The sequence below is a fragment of the Pimephales promelas genome, chromosome 13 (genome assembly GCF_988280905.1).
Source record: "Pimephales promelas chromosome 13, fPimPro1.hap1.1, whole genome shotgun sequence".
Taxonomy (NCBI): domain Eukaryota; kingdom Metazoa; phylum Chordata; class Actinopteri; order Cypriniformes; family Leuciscidae; genus Pimephales; species Pimephales promelas.
This window is the reverse complement of record NC_142781.1, coordinates 7,154,540-7,170,117: the sequence shown is the minus strand read 5'-3', so window position 1 is coordinate 7,170,117 and position 15,578 is coordinate 7,154,540. Positions and strand designations below refer to the sequence as shown.

The 15,578-nt window shown below is 43.0% G+C and overlaps 42 non-coding genes across 42 annotated transcripts; all 42 read right to left on the bottom strand.

Moving 5' to 3' along the window:
- Positions 1 to 41: 41 nt before the first annotated feature.
- On the bottom strand, positions 42 to 114 carry trnav-cac (transfer RNA valine (anticodon CAC)). The gene has a single exon. It is a non-coding gene; the product is annotated as a tRNA-Val (tRNA).
- Positions 115 to 237: 123 nt separating this feature from the next.
- Positions 238 to 310, bottom strand: trnav-aac (transfer RNA valine (anticodon AAC)). Its single transcript has one exon. It is a non-coding gene; the product is annotated as a tRNA-Val (tRNA).
- A 219-nt stretch (positions 311 to 529) lies between these two features.
- On the bottom strand, positions 530 to 602 carry trnav-uac (transfer RNA valine (anticodon UAC)). The gene has a single exon. It is a non-coding gene; the product is annotated as a tRNA-Val (tRNA).
- A 266-nt stretch (positions 603 to 868) lies between these two features.
- On the bottom strand, positions 869 to 941 carry trnav-cac (transfer RNA valine (anticodon CAC)). The gene has a single exon. It is a non-coding gene; the product is annotated as a tRNA-Val (tRNA).
- Positions 942 to 1,356: 415 nt separating this feature from the next.
- Positions 1,357 to 1,429, bottom strand: trnav-uac (transfer RNA valine (anticodon UAC)). Its single transcript has one exon. It is a non-coding gene; the product is annotated as a tRNA-Val (tRNA).
- A 754-nt stretch (positions 1,430 to 2,183) lies between these two features.
- trnav-uac (transfer RNA valine (anticodon UAC)) lies at positions 2,184 to 2,256 on the bottom strand. The gene has a single exon. It is a non-coding gene; the product is annotated as a tRNA-Val (tRNA).
- Positions 2,257 to 2,522: 266 nt separating this feature from the next.
- trnav-cac (transfer RNA valine (anticodon CAC)) lies at positions 2,523 to 2,595 on the bottom strand. Its single transcript has one exon. It is a non-coding gene; the product is annotated as a tRNA-Val (tRNA).
- A 123-nt stretch (positions 2,596 to 2,718) lies between these two features.
- Positions 2,719 to 2,791, bottom strand: trnav-aac (transfer RNA valine (anticodon AAC)). The gene has a single exon. It is a non-coding gene; the product is annotated as a tRNA-Val (tRNA).
- Positions 2,792 to 3,010: 219 nt separating this feature from the next.
- Positions 3,011 to 3,083, bottom strand: trnav-uac (transfer RNA valine (anticodon UAC)). Its single transcript has one exon. It is a non-coding gene; the product is annotated as a tRNA-Val (tRNA).
- Positions 3,084 to 3,837: 754 nt separating this feature from the next.
- trnav-uac (transfer RNA valine (anticodon UAC)) lies at positions 3,838 to 3,910 on the bottom strand. The gene has a single exon. It is a non-coding gene; the product is annotated as a tRNA-Val (tRNA).
- A 265-nt stretch (positions 3,911 to 4,175) lies between these two features.
- Positions 4,176 to 4,248, bottom strand: trnav-cac (transfer RNA valine (anticodon CAC)). Its single transcript has one exon. It is a non-coding gene; the product is annotated as a tRNA-Val (tRNA).
- Positions 4,249 to 4,371: 123 nt separating this feature from the next.
- trnav-aac (transfer RNA valine (anticodon AAC)) lies at positions 4,372 to 4,444 on the bottom strand. The gene has a single exon. It is a non-coding gene; the product is annotated as a tRNA-Val (tRNA).
- A 219-nt stretch (positions 4,445 to 4,663) lies between these two features.
- trnav-uac (transfer RNA valine (anticodon UAC)) lies at positions 4,664 to 4,736 on the bottom strand. Its single transcript has one exon. It is a non-coding gene; the product is annotated as a tRNA-Val (tRNA).
- Positions 4,737 to 5,198: 462 nt separating this feature from the next.
- On the bottom strand, positions 5,199 to 5,271 carry trnav-aac (transfer RNA valine (anticodon AAC)). The gene has a single exon. It is a non-coding gene; the product is annotated as a tRNA-Val (tRNA).
- A 557-nt stretch (positions 5,272 to 5,828) lies between these two features.
- Positions 5,829 to 5,901, bottom strand: trnav-cac (transfer RNA valine (anticodon CAC)). The gene has a single exon. It is a non-coding gene; the product is annotated as a tRNA-Val (tRNA).
- A 265-nt stretch (positions 5,902 to 6,166) lies between these two features.
- On the bottom strand, positions 6,167 to 6,239 carry trnav-cac (transfer RNA valine (anticodon CAC)). The gene has a single exon. It is a non-coding gene; the product is annotated as a tRNA-Val (tRNA).
- Positions 6,240 to 6,362: 123 nt separating this feature from the next.
- trnav-aac (transfer RNA valine (anticodon AAC)) lies at positions 6,363 to 6,435 on the bottom strand. The gene has a single exon. It is a non-coding gene; the product is annotated as a tRNA-Val (tRNA).
- A 219-nt stretch (positions 6,436 to 6,654) lies between these two features.
- trnav-uac (transfer RNA valine (anticodon UAC)) lies at positions 6,655 to 6,727 on the bottom strand. Its single transcript has one exon. It is a non-coding gene; the product is annotated as a tRNA-Val (tRNA).
- A 266-nt stretch (positions 6,728 to 6,993) lies between these two features.
- trnav-cac (transfer RNA valine (anticodon CAC)) lies at positions 6,994 to 7,066 on the bottom strand. Its single transcript has one exon. It is a non-coding gene; the product is annotated as a tRNA-Val (tRNA).
- A 123-nt stretch (positions 7,067 to 7,189) lies between these two features.
- Positions 7,190 to 7,262, bottom strand: trnav-aac (transfer RNA valine (anticodon AAC)). Its single transcript has one exon. It is a non-coding gene; the product is annotated as a tRNA-Val (tRNA).
- A 219-nt stretch (positions 7,263 to 7,481) lies between these two features.
- trnav-uac (transfer RNA valine (anticodon UAC)) lies at positions 7,482 to 7,554 on the bottom strand. The gene has a single exon. It is a non-coding gene; the product is annotated as a tRNA-Val (tRNA).
- Positions 7,555 to 8,308: 754 nt separating this feature from the next.
- trnav-uac (transfer RNA valine (anticodon UAC)) lies at positions 8,309 to 8,381 on the bottom strand. The gene has a single exon. It is a non-coding gene; the product is annotated as a tRNA-Val (tRNA).
- Positions 8,382 to 8,646: 265 nt separating this feature from the next.
- trnav-cac (transfer RNA valine (anticodon CAC)) lies at positions 8,647 to 8,719 on the bottom strand. The gene has a single exon. It is a non-coding gene; the product is annotated as a tRNA-Val (tRNA).
- A 123-nt stretch (positions 8,720 to 8,842) lies between these two features.
- On the bottom strand, positions 8,843 to 8,915 carry trnav-aac (transfer RNA valine (anticodon AAC)). Its single transcript has one exon. It is a non-coding gene; the product is annotated as a tRNA-Val (tRNA).
- A 219-nt stretch (positions 8,916 to 9,134) lies between these two features.
- On the bottom strand, positions 9,135 to 9,207 carry trnav-uac (transfer RNA valine (anticodon UAC)). Its single transcript has one exon. It is a non-coding gene; the product is annotated as a tRNA-Val (tRNA).
- A 462-nt stretch (positions 9,208 to 9,669) lies between these two features.
- Positions 9,670 to 9,742, bottom strand: trnav-aac (transfer RNA valine (anticodon AAC)). The gene has a single exon. It is a non-coding gene; the product is annotated as a tRNA-Val (tRNA).
- Positions 9,743 to 9,961: 219 nt separating this feature from the next.
- trnav-uac (transfer RNA valine (anticodon UAC)) lies at positions 9,962 to 10,034 on the bottom strand. Its single transcript has one exon. It is a non-coding gene; the product is annotated as a tRNA-Val (tRNA).
- Positions 10,035 to 10,300: 266 nt separating this feature from the next.
- On the bottom strand, positions 10,301 to 10,373 carry trnav-cac (transfer RNA valine (anticodon CAC)). Its single transcript has one exon. It is a non-coding gene; the product is annotated as a tRNA-Val (tRNA).
- A 123-nt stretch (positions 10,374 to 10,496) lies between these two features.
- On the bottom strand, positions 10,497 to 10,569 carry trnav-aac (transfer RNA valine (anticodon AAC)). The gene has a single exon. It is a non-coding gene; the product is annotated as a tRNA-Val (tRNA).
- Positions 10,570 to 10,788: 219 nt separating this feature from the next.
- Positions 10,789 to 10,861, bottom strand: trnav-uac (transfer RNA valine (anticodon UAC)). The gene has a single exon. It is a non-coding gene; the product is annotated as a tRNA-Val (tRNA).
- A 754-nt stretch (positions 10,862 to 11,615) lies between these two features.
- trnav-uac (transfer RNA valine (anticodon UAC)) lies at positions 11,616 to 11,688 on the bottom strand. The gene has a single exon. It is a non-coding gene; the product is annotated as a tRNA-Val (tRNA).
- Positions 11,689 to 11,953: 265 nt separating this feature from the next.
- Positions 11,954 to 12,026, bottom strand: trnav-cac (transfer RNA valine (anticodon CAC)). Its single transcript has one exon. It is a non-coding gene; the product is annotated as a tRNA-Val (tRNA).
- A 123-nt stretch (positions 12,027 to 12,149) lies between these two features.
- Positions 12,150 to 12,222, bottom strand: trnav-aac (transfer RNA valine (anticodon AAC)). The gene has a single exon. It is a non-coding gene; the product is annotated as a tRNA-Val (tRNA).
- Positions 12,223 to 12,441: 219 nt separating this feature from the next.
- Positions 12,442 to 12,514, bottom strand: trnav-uac (transfer RNA valine (anticodon UAC)). Its single transcript has one exon. It is a non-coding gene; the product is annotated as a tRNA-Val (tRNA).
- A 266-nt stretch (positions 12,515 to 12,780) lies between these two features.
- On the bottom strand, positions 12,781 to 12,853 carry trnav-cac (transfer RNA valine (anticodon CAC)). The gene has a single exon. It is a non-coding gene; the product is annotated as a tRNA-Val (tRNA).
- A 123-nt stretch (positions 12,854 to 12,976) lies between these two features.
- trnav-aac (transfer RNA valine (anticodon AAC)) lies at positions 12,977 to 13,049 on the bottom strand. Its single transcript has one exon. It is a non-coding gene; the product is annotated as a tRNA-Val (tRNA).
- A 219-nt stretch (positions 13,050 to 13,268) lies between these two features.
- Positions 13,269 to 13,341, bottom strand: trnav-uac (transfer RNA valine (anticodon UAC)). Its single transcript has one exon. It is a non-coding gene; the product is annotated as a tRNA-Val (tRNA).
- A 754-nt stretch (positions 13,342 to 14,095) lies between these two features.
- Positions 14,096 to 14,168, bottom strand: trnav-uac (transfer RNA valine (anticodon UAC)). The gene has a single exon. It is a non-coding gene; the product is annotated as a tRNA-Val (tRNA).
- A 265-nt stretch (positions 14,169 to 14,433) lies between these two features.
- On the bottom strand, positions 14,434 to 14,506 carry trnav-cac (transfer RNA valine (anticodon CAC)). The gene has a single exon. It is a non-coding gene; the product is annotated as a tRNA-Val (tRNA).
- A 123-nt stretch (positions 14,507 to 14,629) lies between these two features.
- Positions 14,630 to 14,702, bottom strand: trnav-aac (transfer RNA valine (anticodon AAC)). The gene has a single exon. It is a non-coding gene; the product is annotated as a tRNA-Val (tRNA).
- Positions 14,703 to 14,921: 219 nt separating this feature from the next.
- On the bottom strand, positions 14,922 to 14,994 carry trnav-uac (transfer RNA valine (anticodon UAC)). The gene has a single exon. It is a non-coding gene; the product is annotated as a tRNA-Val (tRNA).
- A 462-nt stretch (positions 14,995 to 15,456) lies between these two features.
- On the bottom strand, positions 15,457 to 15,529 carry trnav-aac (transfer RNA valine (anticodon AAC)). The gene has a single exon. It is a non-coding gene; the product is annotated as a tRNA-Val (tRNA).
- Positions 15,530 to 15,578: the final 49 nt, after the last annotated feature.

Below are 15,578 nucleotides of genomic sequence, written 5' to 3'. Positions count from 1 at the left end.
CAACAGAAAACCACTGAAAAATGTTAGCAAAGACCATCCACAGTTTCCGCCCAGTTTCGAACTGGGGACCTTTCGCGTGTGAGGCGAACGTGATAACCACTACACTACGGAAACAAGCCCTTTATGTGCAGACAGAAATCTTCTGGTGCAGGCTTGTTAAAAAGTGTACAAAGGAAAAGTGCGCTGAGCCCTCCTGTTGTGGCAAACAGTTTAAATTTTCTGCCAAAAGCCAATTGCTGTTTCTGCTCGGTTTCGAACCGAGGCCCTTTCGCGTGTTAGGCGAACGTGATCACCACTACACTACAGAAACCTCCTTATGTAAGACATGTGCTTTTTCGAAAATGGCTCCATCCCATAATCTTTCCTGCAAGCATTGTGACAAGCTGTTTAAATTCCACAAACAACAGATGAGAGCTCATTCGGAATGGCAGTCTGCCTACAGCTCTTTGGTACAATTGCCCTCACCTAATTTCAATAGTCCAAAAAATTTGTTGCGAATTTCAGCACGTATATTAAAAACCCCTTTACTTGTTTCCGCCCAGTATCGAACTGAGGACCTTTCGCGTGTAAAGCGAACGTGATAACCACTACACTACGGAAACTTATCTTGGAAGACAGTCCGACCTCTTTTAGCGTACGCTTGTTCAAAAGCGACTGAAACGATAGACTGCCCACTGTCCTTAAAATGGCAAAAAGCTGCTATTTTTGTTGGCAGACTAAACATTTTTTATTACTCTACAGGAAACTTCAATGGTCATTTGTTTTGTTTTAGTCCTTTTCTAAAGAATTTACACCACAAATCGCCCTGCAAGTGTTCTGACCCGCTCAACAGAAAACCACTGAAAAAATGTTAGCAAAGACCATCCACAGTTTCCGCCCAGTTTCGAACTGGGGACCTTTCGCGTGTGAGGCGAACGTGATAACCACTACACTACGGAAACAAGCCCTTCAGGTGCAGACAGAAATCTTCTGGTGCAGGCTTGTTAAAAAGTGTACCAAGGAAAAGTGAGCTGAGCCCTCCTGTTGTGGCAAACAGTTTAAATTTTCTGCCAAAAGCCAATTGCTGTTTCTGCTCGGTTTCGAACCGAGGCCCTTTCGCGTGTTAGGCAAACGTGATCACCACTACACTACAGAAACCTCCTTATGTAAGATATGTGCTTTTTCGAAAATGGCTCCATCCCATAATCTTTCCTGCAAGCATTGTGACAAGCTGTTTAAATTCCACAAACAACAGATAAGAGCTCATTCGGAATGGCAGTCTGCCTACAGCTCTTTGGTACAATTGCCCTCACCTAATTTCAATAGTCCAAAAACTTTGTTGCGAATTTCAGCACGTATATTAAAAACCCCTTTACTTGTTTCCGCCCAGTTTCGAACTGAGGACCTTTCGCGTGTAAAGCGAACGTGATAACCACTACACTACGGAAACTTAACTTGGAAGACAGTCCGACCTCTTTTAGCGTACGCTTGTTCAAAAGCGACTGAAACGATAGACTGCCCACTGTCCTTAAAATGGCAAAAAGCTGCTATTTTTGTTGGCAGACTAAACATTTTTTATTACTCTACAGGAAACTTCAATGGTCATTTGTTTTGTTTTAGTCCTTTTCTAAAGAATTTACACCACAAATCGCCCTGCAAGTGTTCTGACCCGCTCAACAGAAAACCACTGAAAAAATGTTAGCAAAGACCATCCACAGTTTCCGCTCAGTTTCGAACTGGGGACCTTTCACGTGTGAGGCGAACGTGATAACCACTACACTACGGAAACAAGCCCTTTAGGTGCAGACATAAATCTTCTGGTGCAGGCTTGTTAAAAAGTGTACCAAGGAAAAGTGAGCTGAGCCCTCCTGTTGTGGCAAACAGTTTAAATTTTCTGCCAAAAGCCAATTGCTGAGTCTGCTCGGTTTCGAACCGAGGCCCTTTCGCGTGTTAGGCGAACGTGATCACCACTACACTACAGAAACCTCCTTATGTAAGACATGTGCTTTTTCGAAAATGGCTCCATCCCATAATCTTTCCTGCAAGCATTGTGACAAGCTGTTTAAATTCCACAAACAACAGATAAGAGCTCATTCGGAATGGCAGTCTGCCTACAGCTCTTTGGTACAATTGCCCTCACCTAATTTCAATAGTCCAAAAAATTTGTTGCGAATTTCAGCACGTATATTAAAAACCCCTTTACTTGTTTCCGCCCAGTTTCGAACTGAGGACCTTTCGCGTGTAAAGCGAACGTGATAACCACTACACTACGGAAACTTATCTTGGAAGACAGTCCGACCTCTTTTAGCGTACGCTTGTTCAAAAGCGACTGAAACGATAGACTGCCCACTGTCCTTAAAATGGCAAAAAGCTGCTATTTTTGTTGGCAGACTAAACATTTTTTATTACTCTACAGGAAACTTCAATGGTCATTTGTTTTGTTTTAGTCCTTTTCTAAAGAATTTACACCACAAATCGCCCTGCAAGTGTTCTGACCCGCTCAACAGAAAACCACTGAAAAAATGTTAGCAAAGACCATCCACAGTTTCCGCCCAGTTTCGAACTGGGGACCTTTCGCGTGTGAGGCGAACGTGATAACCACTACACTACGGAAACAAGCCCTTCAGGTGCAGACAGAAATCTTCTGGTGCAGGCTTGTTAAAAAGTGTACCAAGGAAAAGTGAGCTGAGCCCTCCTGTTGTGGCAAACAGTTTAAATTTTCTGCCAAAAGCCAATTGCTGTTTCTGCTCGGTTTCGAACCGAGGCCCTTTCGCGTGTTAGGCGAACGTGATCACCACTACACTACAGAAACCTCCTTATGTAAGATATGTGCTTTTTCGAAAATGGCTCCATCCCATAATCTTTCCTGCAAGCATTGTGACAAGCTGTTTAAATTCCACAAACAACAGATAAGAGCTCATTCGGAATGGCAGTCTGCCTACAGCTCTTTGGTACAATTGCCCTCACCTAATTTCAATAGTCCAAAAACTTTGTTGCGAATTTCAGCACGTATATTAAAAACCCCTTTACTTGTTTCCGCCCAGTTTCGAACTGAGGACCTTTCGCGTGTAAAGCGAACGTGATAACCACTACACTACGGAAACTTAACTTGGAAGACAGTCCGACCTCTTTTAGCGTACGCTTGTTCAAAAGCGACTGAAACGATAGACTGCCCACTGTCCTTAAAATGGCAAAAAGCTGCTATTTTTGTTGGCAGACTAAACATTTTTTATTACTCTACAGGAAACTTCAATGGTCATTTGTTTTGTTTTAGTCCTTTTCTAAAGAATTTACACCACAAATCGCCCTGCAAGTGTTCTGACCCGCTCAACAGAAAACCACTGAAAAAATGTTAGCAAAGACCATCCACAGTTTCCGCCCAGTTTCGAACTGGGGACCTTTCACGTGTGAGGCGAACGTGATAACCACTACACTACGGAAACAAGCCCTTTAGGTGCAGACATAAATCTTCTGGTGCAGGCTTGTTAAAAAGTGTACCAAGGAAAAGTGAGCTGAGCCCTCCTGTTGTGGCAAACAGTTTAAATTTTCTGCCAAAAGCCAATTGCTGTGTCTGCTCGGTTTCGAACCGAGGCCCTTTCGCGTGTTAGGCGAACGTGATCACCACTACACTACAGAAACCTCCTTATGTAAGACATGTGCTTTTTCGAAAATGGCTCCATCCCATAATCTTTCCTGCAAGCATTGTGACAAGCTGTTTAAATTCCACAAACAACAGATAAGAGCTCATTCGGAATGGCAGTCTGCCTACAGCTCTTTGGTACAATTGCCCTCACCTAATTTCAATAGTCCAAAAACTTTGTTGCGAATTTCAGCACGTATATTAAAAACCCCTTTACTTGTTTCCGCCCAGTTTCGAACTGAGGACCTTTCGCGTGTAAAGCGAACGTGATAACCACTACACTACGGAAACTTATCTTGGAAGACAGTCCGACCTCTTTTAGCGTACGCTTGTTCAAAAGCGACTGAAACGATAGACTGCCCACTGTCCTTAAAATGGCAAAAAGCTGCTATTTTTGTTGGCAGACTAAACATTTTTTATTACTCTACAGGAAACTTCAATAGTCATTTGTTTTGTTTTAGTCCTTTTCTAAAGAATTTACACCGCAAATCGCCCTGCAAGTGTTCTGACCTGCTCAACAGAAAACCACTGAAAAATGTTAGCAAAGACCATCCACAGTTTCCGCCCAGTTTCGAACTGGGGACCTTTCGCGTGTGAGGCGAACGTGATAACCACTACACTACGGAAACAAGCCCTTTATGTGCAGACAGAAATCTTCTGGTGCAGGCTTGTTAAAAAGTGTACAAAGGAAAAGTGAGCTGAGCCCTCCTGTTGTGGCAAACAGTTTAAATTTTCTGCCAAAAGCCAATTGCTGTTTCTGCTCGGTTTCGAACCGAGGCCCTTTCGCGTGTTAGGCGAACGTGATCACCACTACACTACAGAAACCTCCTTATGTAAGATATGTGCTTTTTCGAAAATGGCTCCATCCCATAATCTTTCCTGCAAGCATTGTGACAAGCTGTTTAAATTCCACAAACAACAGATAAGAGCTCATTCGGAATGGCAGTCTGCCTACAGCTCTTTGGTACAATTGCCCTCACCTAATTTCAATAGTCCAAAAAATTTGTTGCGAATTTCAGCACGTATATTAAAAACCCCTTTACTTGTTTCCGCCCAGTTTCGAACTGAGGACCTTTCGCGTGTAAAGCGAACGTGATAACCACTACACTACGGAAACTTATCTTGGAAGACAGTCCGACCTCTTTTAGCGTACGCTTGTTCAAAAGCGACTGAAACGATAGACTGCCCACTGTCCTTAAAATGGCAAAAAGCTGCTATTTTTGTTGGCAGACTAAACATTTTTTATTACTCTACAGGAAACTTCAATGGTCATTTGTTTTGTTTTAGTCCTTTTCTAAAGAATTTACACCACAAATCGCCCTGCAAGTGTTCTGACCCGCTCAACAGAAAACCACTGAAAAAATGTTAGCAAAGACCATCCACAGTTTCCGCCCAGTTTCGAACTGGGGACCTTTCACGTGTGAGGCGAACGTGATAACCACTACACTACGGAAACAAGCCCTTCAGGTGCAGACAGAAATCTTCTGGTGCAGGCTTGTTAAAAAGTGTACCAAGGAAAAGTGAGCTGAGCCCTCCTGTTGTGGCAAACAGTTTAAATTTTCTGCCAAAAGCCAATTGCTGTTTCTGCTCGGTTTCGAACCGAGGCCCTTTCGCGTGTTAGGCGAACGTGATCACCACTACACTACAGAAACCTCCTTATGTAAGACATGTGCTTTTTTGAAAATGGCTCCATCCCATAATCTTTCCTGCAAGCATTGTGACAAGCTGTTTAAATTCCACAAACAACAGATAAGAGCTCATTCGGAATGGCAGTCTGCCTACAGATCTTTGGTACAATTGCCCTCACCTAATTTCAATAGTCCAAAAACTTTGTTGCGAATTTCAGCACGTATATTAAAAACCCCTTTAATTGTTTCCGCCCAGTTTCGAACTGAGGACCTTTCACGTGTAAAGCGAACGTGATAACCACTACACTACGGAAATTTAACTTGGAAGACAGTCCGACCTCTTTTAGCGTACGCTTGTTCAAAAGCGACTGAAACGATAGACTGCCCACTGTCCTTAAAATGGCAAAAAGCTGCTATTTTTGTTGGCAGACTTAACATTTTTTATTACTCTACAGGAAACTTCAATGGTCATTTGTTTTGTTTTAGTCCTTTTCTAAAGAATTTACACCGCAAATCGCCCTGCAAGTGTTCTGACCTGCTCAACAGAAAACCACTGAAAAATGTTAGCAAAGACCATCCACAGTTTCCGCCCAGTTTCGAACTGGGGACCTTTCGCGTGTGAGGCGAACGTGATAACCACTACACTACGGAAACTTATCTTGGAAGACATTCCGACCTCTTTTAGCGTACGCTTGTTCAAAAGCGACTGAAACGATAGACTGCCCACTGTCCTTAAAATGGCAAAAAGCTGCTATTTTTGTTGGCAGACTAAACATTTTTTATTACTCTACAGGAAACTTCAATGGTCATTTGTTTTGTTTTAGTCCTTTTCTAAAGAATTTACACCGCAAATCGCCCTGCAAGTGTTCTGACCTGCTCAACAGAAAACCACTGAAAAATGTTAGCAAAGACCATCCACAGTTTCCGCCCAGTTTCGAACTGGGGACCTTTCGCGTGTGAGGCGAACGTGATAACCACTACACTACGGAAACAAGCCCTTTATGTGCAGACAGAAATCTTCTGGTGCAGGCTTGTTAAAAAGTGTACAAAGGAAAAGTGAGCTGAGCCCTCCTGTTGTGGCAAACAGTTTAAATTTTCTGCCAAAAGCCAATTGCTGTTTCTGCTCGGTTTCGAACCGAGGCCCTTTCGCGTGTTAGGCGAACGTGATCACCACTACACTACAGAAACCTCCTTATGTAAGATATGTGCTTTTTCGAAAATGGCTCCATCCCATAATCTTTCCTGCAAGCATTGTGACAAGCTGTTTAAATTCCACAAACAACAGATAAGAGCTCATTCGGAATGGCAGTCTGCCTACAGCTCTTTGGTACAATTGCCCTCACCTAATTTCAATAGTCCAAAAACTTTGTTGCGAATTTCAGCACGTATATTAAAAACCCCTTTACTTGTTTCCGCCCAGTTTCGAACTGAGGACCTTTCGCGTGTAAAGCGAACGTGATAACCACTACACTACGGAAACTTAACTTGGAAGACAGTCCGACCTCTTTTAGCGTACGCTTGTTCAAAAGCGACTGAAACGATAGACTGCCCACTGTCCTTAAAATGGCAAAAAGCTGCTATTTTTGTTGGCAGACTAAACATTTTTTATTACTCTACAGGAAACTTCAATGGTCATTTGTTTTGTTTTAGTCCTTTTCTAAAGAATTTACACCACAAATCGCCCTGCAAGTGTTCTGACCCGCTCAACAGAAAACCACTGAAAAAATGTTAGCAAAGACCATCCACAGTTTCCGCCCAGTTTCGAACTGGGGACCTTTCGCGTGTGAGGCGAACGTGATAACCACTACACTACGGAAACAAGCCCTTCAGGTGCAGACAGAAATCTTCTGGTGCAGGCTTGTTAAAAAGTGTACCAAGGAAAAGTGAGCTGAGCCCTCCTGTTGTGGCAAACAGTTTAAATTTTCTGCCAAAAGCCAATTGCTGTTTCTGCTCGGTTTCGAACCGAGGCCCTTTCGCGTGTTAGGCGAACGTGATCACCACTACACTACAGAAACCTCCTTATGTAAGATATGTGCTTTTTCGAAAATGGCTCCATCCCATAATCTTTCCTGCAAGCATTGTGACAAGCTGTTTAAATTCCACAAACAACAGATAAGAGCTCATTCGGAATGGCAGTCTGCCTACAGCTCTTTGGTACAATTGCCCTCACCTAATTTCAATAGTCCAAAAACTTTGTTGCGAATTTCAGCACGTATATTAAAAACCCCTTTACTTGTTTCCGCCCAGTTTCGAACTGAGGACCTTTCGCGTGTAAAGCGAACGTGATAACCACTACACTACGGAAACTTAACTTGGAAGACAGTCCGACCTCTTTTAGCGTACGCTTGTTCAAAAGCGACTGAAACGATAGACTGCCCACTGTCCTTAAAATGGCAAAAAGCTGCTATTTTTGTTGGCAGACTAAACATTTTTTATTACTCTACAGGAAACTTCAATGGTCATTTGTTTTGTTTTAGTCCTTTTCTAAAGAATTTACACCACAAATCGCCCTGCAAGTGTTCTGACCCGCTCAACAGAAAACCACTGAAAAAATGTTAGCAAAGACCATCCACAGTTTCCGCCCAGTTTCGAACTGGGGACCTTTCACGTGTGAGGCGAACGTGATAACCACTACACTACGGAAACAAGCCCTTCAGGTGCAGACATAAATCTTCTGGTGCAGGCTTGTTAAAAAGTGTACCAAGGAAAAGTGAGCTGAGCCCTCCTGTTGTGGCAAACAGTTTAAATTTTCTGCCAAAAGCCAATTGCTGTGTCTGCTCGGTTTCGAACCGAGGCCCTTTCGCGTGTTAGGCGAACGTGATCACCACTACACTACAGAAACCTCCTTATGTAAGACATGTGCTTTTTCGAAAATGGCTCCATCCCATAATCTTTCCTGCAAGCATTGTGACAAGCTGTTTAAATTCCACAAACAACAGATAAGAGCTCATTCGGAATGGCAGTCTGCCTACAGCTCTTTGGTACAATTGCCCTCACCTAATTTCAATAGTCCAAAAACTTTGTTGCGAATTTCAGCACGTATATTAAAAACCCCTTTACTTGTTTCCGCCCAGTTTCGAACTGAGGACCTTTCGCGTGTAAAGCGAACGTGATAACCACTACACTACGGAAACTTATCTTGGAAGACAGTCCGACCTCTTTTAGCGTACGCTTGTTCAAAAGCGACTGAAACGATAGACTGCCCACTGTCCTTAAAATGGCAAAAAGCTGCTATTTTTGTTGGCAGACTAAACATTTTTTATTACTCTACAGGAAACTTCAATAGTCATTTGTTTTGTTTTAGTCCTTTTCTAAAGAATTTACACCGCAAATCGCCCTGCAAGTGTTCTGACCTGCTCAACAGAAAACCACTGAAAAATGTTAGCAAAGACCATCCACAGTTTCCGCCCAGTTTCGAACTGGGGACCTTTCGCGTGTGAGGCGAACGTGATAACCACTACACTACGGAAACAAGCCCTTTATGTGCAGACAGAAATCTTCTGGTGCAGGCTTGTTAAAAAGTGTAAAAAGGAAAAGTGAGCTGAGCCCTCCTGTTGTGGCAAACAGTTTAAATTTTCTGCCAAAAGCCAATTGCTGTTTCTGCTCGGTTTCGAACCGAGGCCCTTTCGCGTGTTAGGCGAACGTGATCACCACTACACTACAGAAACCTCCTTATGTAAGATATGTGCTTTTTCGAAAATGGCTCCATCCCATAATCTTTCCTGCAAGCATTGTGACAAGCTGTTTAAATTCCACAAACAACAGATAAGAGCTCATTCGGAATGGCAGTCTGCCTACAGCTCTTTGGTACAATTGCCCTCACCTAATTTCAATAGTCCAAAAAATTTGTTGCGAATTTCAGCACGTATATTAAAAACCCCTTTACTTGTTTCCGCCCAGTTTCGAACTGAGGACCTTTCGCGTGTAAAGCGAACGTGATAACCACTACACTACGGAAACTTATCTTGGAAGACAGTCCGACCTCTTTTAGCGTACGCTTGTTCAAAAGCGACTGAAACGATAGACTGCCCACTGTCCTTAAAATGGCAAAAAGCTGCTATTTTTGTTGGCAGACTAAACATTTTTTATTACTCTACAGGAAACTTCAATGGTCATTTGTTTTGTTTTAGTCCTTTTCTAAAGAATTTACACCACAAATCGCCCTGCAAGTGTTCTGACCCGCTCAACAGAAAACCACTGAAAAAATGTTAGCAAAGACCATCCACAGTTTCCGCCCAGTTTCGAACTGGGGACCTTTCGCGTGTGAGGCGAACGTGATAACCACTACACTACGTAAACAAGCCCTTCAGGTGCAGACAGAAATCTTCTGGTGCAGGCTTGTTAAAAAGTGTACCAAGGAAAAGTGAGCTGAGCCCTCCTGTTGTGGCAAACAGTTTAAATTTTCTGCCAAAAGCCAATTGCTGTTTCTGCTCGGTTTCGAACCGAGGCCCTTTCGCGTGTTAGGCGAACGTGATCACCACTACACTACAGAAACCTCCTTATGTAAGATATGTGCTTTTTCGAAAATGGCTCCATCCCATAATCTTTCCTGCAAGCATTGTGACAAGCTGTTTAAATTCCACAAACAACAGATAAGAGCTCATTCGGAATGGCAGTCTGCCTACAGCTCTTTGGTACAATTGCCCTCACCTAATTTCAATAGTCCAAAAACTTTGTTGCGAATTTCAGCACGTATATTAAAAACCCCTTTACTTGTTTCCGCCCAGTTTCGAACTGAGGACCTTTCGCGTGTAAAGCGAACGTGATAACCACTACACTACGGAAACTTAACTTGGAAGACAGTCCGACCTCTTTTAGCGTACGCTTGTTCAAAAGCGACTGAAACGATAGACTGCCCACTGTCCTTAAAATGGCAAAAAGCTGCTATTTTTGTTGGCAGACTAAACATTTTTTATTACTCTACAGGAAACTTCAATGGTCATTTGTTTTGTTTTAGTCCTTTTCTAAAGAATTTACACCACAAATCGCCCTGCAAGTGTTCTGACCCGCTCAACAGAAAACCACTGAAAAAATGTTAGCAAAGACCATCCACAGTTTCCGCCCAGTTTCGAACTGGGGACCTTTCGCGTGTGAGGCGAACGTGATAACCACTACACTACGGAAACAAGCCCTTCAGGTGCAGACAGAAATCTTCTGGTGCAGGCTTGTTAAAAAGTGTACCAAGGAAAAGTGAGCTGAGCCCTCCTGTTGTGGCAAACAGTTTAAATTTTCTGCCAAAAGCCAATTGCTGTTTCTGCTCGGTTTCGAACCGAGGCCCTTTCGCGTGTTAGGCGAACGTGATCACCACTACACTACAGAAACCTCCTTATGTAAGATATGTGCTTTTTCGAAAATGGCTCCATCCCATAATCTTTCCTGCAAGCATTGTGACAAGCTGTTTAAATTCCACAAACAACAGATAAGAGCTCATTCGGAATGGCAGTCTGCCTACAGCTCTTTGGTACAATTGCCCTCACCTAATTTCAATAGTCCAAAAACTTTGTTGCGAATTTCAGCACGTATATTAAAAACCCCTTTACTTGTTTCCGCCCAGTTTCGAACTGAGGACCTTTCGCGTGTAAAGCGAACGTGATAACCACTACACTACGGAAACTTAACTTGGAAGACAGTCCGACCTCTTTTAGCGTACGCTTGTTCAAAAGCGACTGAAACGATAGACTGCCCACTGTCCTTAAAATGGCAAAAAGCTGCTATTTTTGTTGGCAGACTAAACATTTTTTATTACTCTACAGGAAACTTCAATGGTCATTTGTTTTGTTTGAGTCCTTTTCTAAAGAATTTACACCACAAATCGCCCTGCAAGTGTTCTGACCTGCTCAACAGAAAACCACTGAAAAAATGTTAGCAAAGACCATCCACAGTTTCCGCCCAGTTTCGAACTGGGGACCTTTCACGTGTGAGGCGAACGTGATAACCACTACACTACGGAAACAAGCCCTTTAGGTGCAGACATAAATCTTCTGGTGCAGGCTTGTTAAAAAGTGTACCAAGGAAAAGTGAGCTGAGCCCTCCTGTTGTGGCAAACAGTTTAAATTTTCTGCCAAAAGCCAATTGCTGTGTCTGCTCGGTTTCGAACCGAGGCCCTTTCGCGTGTTAGGCGAACGTGATCACCACTACACTACAGAAACCTCCTTATGTAAGACATGTGCTTTTTCGAAAATGGCTCCATCCCATAATCTTTCCTGCAAGCATTGTGACAAGCTGTTTAAATTCCACAAACAACAGATAAGAGCTCATTCGGAATGGCAGTCTGCCTACAGCTCTTTGGTACAATTGCCCTCACCTAATTTCAATAGTCCAAAAACTTTGTTGCGAATTTCAGCACGTATATTAAAAACCCCTTTACTTGTTTCCGCCCAGTTTCGAACTGAGGACCTTTCGCGTGTAAAGCGAACGTGATAACCACTACACTACGGAAACTTATCTTGGAAGACAGTCCGACCTCTTTTAGCGTACGCTTGTTCAAAAGCGACTGAAACGATAGACTGCCCACTGTCCTTAAAATGGCAAAAAGCTGCTATTTTTGTTGGCAGACTAAACATTTTTTATTACTCTACAGGAAACTTCAATAGTCATTTGTTTTGTTTTAGTCCTTTTCTAAAGAATTTACACCGCAAATCGCCCTGCAAGTGTTCTGACCTGCTCAACAGAAAACCACTGAAAAATGTTAGCAAAGACCATCCACAGTTTCCGCCCAGTTTCGAACTGGGGACCTTTCGCGTGTGAGGCGAACGTGATAACCACTACACTACGGAAACAAGCCCTTTATGTGCAGACAGAAATCTTCTGGTGCAGGCTTGTTAAAAAGTGTACAAAGGAAAAGTGAGCTGAGCCCTCCTGTTGTGGCAAACAGTTTAAATTTTCTGCCAAAAGCCAATTGCTGTTTCTGCTCGGTTTCGAACCGAGGCCCTTTCGCGTGTTAGGCGAACGTGATCACCACTACACTACAGAAACCTCCTTATGTAAGATATGTGCTTTTTCGAAAATGGCTCCATCCCATAATCTTTCCTGCAAGCATTGTGACAAGCTGTTTAAATTCCACAAACAACAGATAAGAGCTCATTCGGAATGGCAGTCTGCCTACAGCTCTTTGGTACAATTGCCCTCACCTAATTTCAATAGTCCAAAAACTTTGTTGCGAATTTCAGCACGTATATTAAAAACCCCTTTACTTGTTTCCGCCCAGTTTCGAACTGAGGACCTTTCGCGTGTAAAGCGAACGTGATAACCACTACACTACGGAAACTTAACTTGGAAGACAGTCCGACCTCTTTTAGCGTACGCTTGTTCAAAAGCGACTGAAACGATAGACTGCCCACTGTCCTTAAAATGGCAAAAAGCTGCTATTTTTGTTGGCAGACTAAACATTTTTTATTACTCTACAGGAAACTTCAATGGTCATTTGTTTTGTTTTAGTCCTTTTCTAAAGAATTTACACCACAAATCGCCCTGCAAGTGTTCTGACCCGCTCAACAGAAAACCACTGAAAAAATGTTAGCAAAGACCATCCACAGTTTCCGCCCAGTTTCGAACTGGGGACCTTTCGCGTGTGAGGCGAACGTGATAACCACTACACTACGGAAACAAGCACTTCAGGTGCAGACAGAAATCTTCTGGTGCAGGCTTGTTAAAAAGTGTACCAAGGAAAAGTGAGCTGAGCCCTCCTGTTGTGGCAAACAGTTTAAATTTTCTGCCAAAAGCCAATTGCTGTTTCTGCTCGGTTTCGAACCGAGGCCCTTTCGCGTGTTAGGCGAACGTGATCACCACTACACTACAGAAACCTCCTTATGTAAGATATGTGCTTTTTCGAAAATGGCTCCATCCCATAATCTTTCCTGCAAGCATTGTGACAAGCTGTTTAAATTCCACAAACAACAGATAAGAGCTCATTCGGAATGGCAGTCTGCCTACAGCTCTTTGGTACAATTGCCCTCACCTAATTTCAATAGTCCAAAAACTTTGTTGCGAATTTCAGCACGTATATTAAAAACCCCTTTACTTGTTTCCGCCCAGTTTCGAACTGAGGACCTTTCGCGTGTAAAGCGAACGTGATAACCACTACACTACGGAAACTTAACTTGGAAGACAGTCCGACCTCTTTTAGCGTACGCTTGTTCAAAAGCGACTGAAACGATAGACTGCCCACTGTCCTTAAAATGGCAAAAAGCTGCTATTTTTGTTGGCAGACTAAACATTTTTTATTACTCTACAGGAAACTTCAATGGTCATTTGTTTTGTTTTAGTCCTTTTCTAAAGAATTTACACCACAAATCGCCCTGCAAGTGTTCTGACCCGCTCAACAGAAAACCACTGAAAAAATGTTAGCAAAGACCATCCACAGTTTCCGCCCAGTTTCGAACTGGGGACCTTTCACGTGTGAGGCGAACGTGATAACCACTACACTACGGAAACAAGCCCTTTAGGTGCAGACATAAATCTTCTGGTGCAGGCTTGTTAAAAAGTGTACCAAGGAAAAGTGAGCTGAGCCCTCCTGTTGTGGCAAACAGTTTAAATTTTCTGCCAAAAGCCAATTGCTGTGTCTGCTCGGTTTCGAACCGAGGCCCTTTCGCGTGTTAGGCGAACGTGATCACCACTACACTACAGAAACCTCCTTATGTAAGACATGTGCTTTTTCGAAAATGGCTCCATCCCATAATCTTTCCTGCAAGCATTGTGACAAGCTGTTTAAATTCCACAAACAACAGATAAGAGCTCATTCGGAATGGCAGTCTGCCTACAGCTCTTTGGTACAATTGCCCTCACCTAATTTCAATAGTCCAAAAACTTTGTTGCGAATTTCAGCACGTATATTAAAAACCCCTTTACTTGTTTCCGCCCAGTTTCGAACTGAGGACCTTTCGCGTGTAAAGCGAACGTGATAACCACTACACTACGGAAACTTATCTTGGAAGACAGTCCGACCTCTTTTAGCGTACGCTTGTTCAAAAGCGACTGAAACGATAGACTGCCCACTGTCCTTAAAATGGCAAAAAGCTGCTATTTTTGTTGGCAGACTAAACATTTTTTATTACTCTACAGGAAACTTCAATAGTCATTTGTTTTGTTTTAGTCCTTTTCTAAAGAATTTACACCGCAAATCGCCCTGCAAGTGTTCTGACCTGCTCAACAGAAAACCACTGAAAAATGTTAGCAAAGACCATCCACAGTTTCCGCCCAGTTTCGAACTGGGGACCTTTCGCGTGTGAGGCGAACGTGATAACCACTACACTACGGAAACAAGCCCTTTATGTGCAGACAGAAATCTTCTGGTGCAGGCTTGTTAAAAAGTGTACAAAGGAAAAGTGAGCTGAGCCCTCCTGTTGTGGCAAACAGTTTAAATTTTCTGCCAAAAGCCAATTGCTGTTTCTGCTCGGTTTCGAACCGAGGCCCTTTCGCGTGTTAGGCGAACGTGATCACCACTACACTACAGAAACCTCCTTATGTAAGATATGTGCTTTTTCGAAAATGGCTCCATCCCATAATCTTTCCTGCAAGCATTGTGACAAGCTGTTTAAATTCCACAAACAACAGATAAGAGCTCATTCGGAATGGCAGTCTGCCTACAGCTCTTTGGTACAATTGCCCTCACCTAATTTCAATAGTCCAAAAAATTTGTTGCGAATTTCAGCACGTATATTAAAAACCCCTTTACTTGTTTCCGCCCAGTTTCGAACTGAGGACCTTTCGCGTGTAAAGCGAACGTGATAACCACTACACTACGGAAACTTATCTTGGAAGACAGTCCGACCTCTTTTAGCGTACGCTTGTTCAAAAGCGACTGAAACGATAGACTGCCCACTGTCCTTAAAATGGCAAAAAGCTGCTATTTTTGTTGGCAGACTAAACATTTTTTATTACTCTACAGGAAACTTCAATGGTCATTTGTTTTGTTTTAGTCCTTTTCTAAAGAATTTACACCACAAATCGCCCTGCAAGTGTTCTGACCCGCTCAACAGAAAACCACTGAAAAAATGTTAGCAAAGACCATCCACAGTTTCCGCCCAGTTTCGAACTGGGGACCTTTCACGTGTGAGGCGAACGTGATAACCACTACACTACGGAAACAAGCCCTTTAGGTGCAGACATAAATCTTCTGGTGCAGGCTTGTTAAAAAGTGTACAAAGGAAAAGTGAGCTGAGCCCTCCTGTTGTGGCAAACAGTTTAAATTTTCTGCCAAAAGCCAATTGCTGTTTCTGCTCGGTTTCGAACCGAGGCCCTTTCGCGTGTTAGGCGAACGTGATCACCACTACACTACAGAAACCTCCTTATGTAAGATATGTGCTTTTTCGAAAATGGCTCCATCCCATAAT